Raw genomic sequence first — 4,211 nt, forward strand, 5'->3', positions numbered from 1 at the left:
TCGAGGTTTCAAGTCTAAGTGCCGCACGGGCGGAAGGCTTAAAGAGTCATCCCGTGACAGCTGGTATCAGAGCCAAGCTCGCGAATCACTTAAAAGAAAGTAGGATATGGCAAGTGGAGAAATGGTGTCCGGAGTCTCCGACCCAAGGGAGCGTACTGCCGAGGTGCAAGATGTTGCCAAGAGCAAGCCAAAGTTAAAGGACTTGCAAGCATCAATGGAGACCATGGAGGAGCGACTCGAGAAGGTGGAACAAACCATACTCGAGTTCGATACTCGACTTGATGAGGACGTTGTCGACAAGGAGGAAATCCAAACCATGGTGGAAGATGGTAAGGATGAACTGCGTGGCTTGGTGGAAGGGCTACGAGATGAGCTCCTTGGCGCCCTCAATACCATGGCAGTCAAAATGCGGAGGGAAGTCCAGGTTCACCTTGACAACATGGAGGCAAGGCTTGTGGCGCTTCAAGAGGAGGTAAAAGACACAAAAGAACTTAAGGGAGATGTGGCGTTTTGCAAAGAAGCAATTGTGAAGCAATTCGTGCAAGGGCCGAGGGAAATCAAGACGTTGGACTCAAAGGTAATCGACTCCTTTAAACCCAAATCCTATAATGGGAAAAGGGAAGCAAAGGAGCTCGACACATTCGTGTGGAACGTGGAGCGATACTTCAAGTACTTGAAGCTTGAAGATGAGGAGTCCAAAATCGCAACGGCAACCATGTTCTTAGCTGACAATGCCCTTATGTGGTGGCGTCGCCGGAGCATGGAGATTGAACAAGGTACGTTCTCCCTCACCACTTGGGATGAATTTAAGAAAGATCTTATGTTGCACTTCTATCCCCAAAATGCCAAGTACGAAGCTAAGGAGAAACTAAGGTGGCTCAAGCAAACGGGGAGTGTCAAAGACTATGTCAACACCTTCGTGAGCTTGTTATTCGAGGTGCCCAACATGCTAGAGGAAGACAAGCTCATGTACTTCATGAGTGGACTGCAAAATTGGGCAAAACTCGAACTACAAAGGAGGCACGTGCAAACATTGTCTGATGCCATTGCCGCCGCCGAATCCTTGATTGAGTTTAGATCAAGCCACCAAGGTGATTCCAAGTCCACGGGGAAGAGGAGTAACCATGAGAAAAGTGGGGGAGCACATAAGCCGAAGGATAAGGCGGAGACAAGCAAAGGGGTTGAGACAAGCAAACCGAAGGAGAAGAAAGCCGATAAGCATGACAAAGGCAAGGGTAAGTCTTGGCAACCCACTTGTTACTTATGCAACGGCCCTCACATGATGCGAGATTGCCCACAAAAGAACGCCCTTAAGGCCATAGTTTTCAAGGAGAACAAGGCTGAGGAGAGTAACGATGCAAGGATGGGATGCATCCGTCTCCTGAATGCCATCCAAACAACCCTTCCACAACCTAAGGCTCAAGTTGAGGGAGGATCATTGTTCGTCGACGTCAAGACTGGTGACAAGACGACGCGTGTGTTGGTGGACACAGGAGCAACACACAACTTCATGACGTCGGAGGAAGCTATAAGGCTTGGCCTCCGAGTCACAAAGGAGCCCGGTAGCGTGAAGACGGTAAATTCCGCTGCCACCCCCATCGTCGGAATTGCGCGCAATGTGCAAGTAGACATTGGCGCATGGAAGGGAAAAATCGACTTCACCATTGTCAAGATGGACGACTATGGCGTAGTCATTGGGCTAGAGTTCATGGACAAGGTACGAGCCTTTCCCATTCCCTTCTACAATATTTTCTGTATCTTGGACGAAGGAAGACAACCTTGCCTGGTGCCATTGGAGAGGCAAGCCAAGAAGTGTACCCAACACTTGTCGGCAATGCAATTTGCCAAGTCCTGGAAGAAAGGAGAGGCCACATTTCTTGCAACCCTAATGTTGAATGAAGGGGAGGAGAAGTACGGGCCTTTGCCGAAACGAGTGGAAGCAGTCCTTATGGAGTTTGCGGACGTGATGCCTAAGGAACTGCCAAAGAAGTTGCCACCAAGGAGAGAGGTCGACCATGCGATTGAGTTGGAGCCTGGTGCTAAGCCTCCCTCCAAATCACCTTATAGGATGTCGCCACCCGAGTTGGAGGAATTGAGGAAGCAACTCAACGAGCTACTTGATGCTGGCTACATCCAACCCTCCAAGTCCCCATATGGTGCACCCGTCTTGTTCCAACGCAAGAAAGAAGGTAGCCTAAGGCTGTGCATCGACTATAGAGCATTGAACAAGATTACCATCAAGAACAAGTACCCACTGCCGTTGATCGCCGACTTATTCGATCAACTTGGTGAAGCAAGGTACTTCACAAAGTTAGATCTTCGATCGGGATACTACCAAGTGAGGATAGCCCCTGGAGACGAATCGAAGACGGCGATGGTGACCAGATATGGTTCGTTCGAGTATAAAGTCATGCCATTTGGTCTGACCAATGCCCCTGCAACATTCTGCACATTGATGAACAAGGTATTCCATCCTTATCTTGACAAGTTTGTCGTTGTTTACATTGATGATATTGTTATCTATAGCAAGACATTGGAGGAGCACGTCAAGCACTTGCGCATAGTGTTCAAGACCCTTCGGGAACATGAACTCTATGTCAAGAAGGAGAAATGCTCCTTCGCCACACAAGAAGTAGAATTTCTTGGCCACAAGATAAAGGATGGGAAACTTATGATGGAAAAGGGCAAGATCAAGGCCATTCAAGAGTGGGAACCGCCGACCAAGGTACCAACACTTCGATCCTTTCTGGGGCTAGCCAACTACTATCGAAGATTCATTAAAGGGTACTCAGCTATAGCGGCACCCTTAACGGACCTTCTCAAGAAGAACAAGGCATGGGAATGGACGGACAGGTGTCAAGAGGCCTTTGAGAGGTTGAAGAAGGCCCTAATGGAGGAGCCTGTACTAAGGTTGCCCGACCTTAGTAAGCCATTCGAGTTGCACACTGATGCTTCCGACTTTGCCATAGGAGGAGTGTTGATGCAAGAGGGACACCCGATAGCCTATGAAAGTCGCAAGCTAAACAATGCCGAGAAGAGGTACACGACCCATGAAAAGGAGATGACCGCCATCGTCCATTGCCTTAGAGTTTGGAGGCATTACTTGCTTGGTACTTCCTTCATCATCAAGACGGACAACGTTGCCACTAGCTACTTTCAAACCCAACAAAAGCTCACACCTAAGCAAGCAAGGTGGCAAGAGTTCTTGGCGGAGTTTGATTACAAGCTAGAGTACAAGCAAGGAAAGGAGAACGTGGTGGCCGATGCTCTAAGTAGACGAGTAGAGTTAATGGCTACGGTACTCAAGCCGCAAAGCCATCTCTTGGGCCGTGTCCGAGAAGGTTTATCACATGACGTCCAAGCCAAGAACATTGTGGAGTTTGTCAAGGAGGGGAAGACAAGAAGGTTTTGGCTTGAGGACGGCTTGCTATACACCAAGGGCAAGCGGATCTACGTCCCAAAGTGGGGAAGCTTAAGGAAGGAAATCCTGAAGGAGTGCCATGACTCGATGTGGGCAGGACATCCTGGCACTCACCGCACGTTGGCCTTGGTGAGTGATGCTTATTATTGGCCCCAAATGCGGGATGATGTAGATTCCTACGTGAAGACTTGTCTTGTGTGCCAACAAGACAAAGTGGAACAAAGGCAACCGGGAGGACTGTTGGAACCGCTTCCCACCCCATCAAGACCATGGGAGTGCTTAACCATGGATTTCATCACACATTTGCCCAAGTCTGATGGATGTGGATCTATCTTCGTCGTGGTCGATAGATTCACCAAGTATGCCACTTTCATACCCGCACCGGTGGAGTGCACAGCCGAAGTAGCTGCACGCTTGTTTCTAAAGCACGTGGTGAAGTATTGGGGAGTTCCGAGGAGCATAGTCAGTGATCGAGATGCTCGCTTCACGGGTAGATTTTGGAAGGAGCTCTTCAAGCTACTTGGCTCAAAATTAGACTTCTCCACCGCTTTTCATCCCCAAACCGATGGACAAACGGAGCGGGTTAATGCACTGTTAGAGACTTATTTGCGGCACTATGTTAGTGCCAATCAACGAGATTGGGCTAAGTTACTTGATGTTGCCCAATTCTCTTATAACTTGCAACGTTCGGAGTCGACGGGAAAAAGTCCGTTCGAGTTGGCTATAGGGCAACAACCCTTGACCCCGAACACGGTCGCGACTGGCTACACGGGGAATAGTCCAGCCGCTT

The sequence above is a fragment of the Pyrus communis genome, unplaced genomic scaffold (assembly GCF_963583255.1).
Source record: "Pyrus communis unplaced genomic scaffold, drPyrComm1.1 SCAFFOLD_31, whole genome shotgun sequence".
Classification (NCBI taxonomy): Eukaryota; Viridiplantae; Streptophyta; class Magnoliopsida; order Rosales; family Rosaceae; genus Pyrus; species Pyrus communis.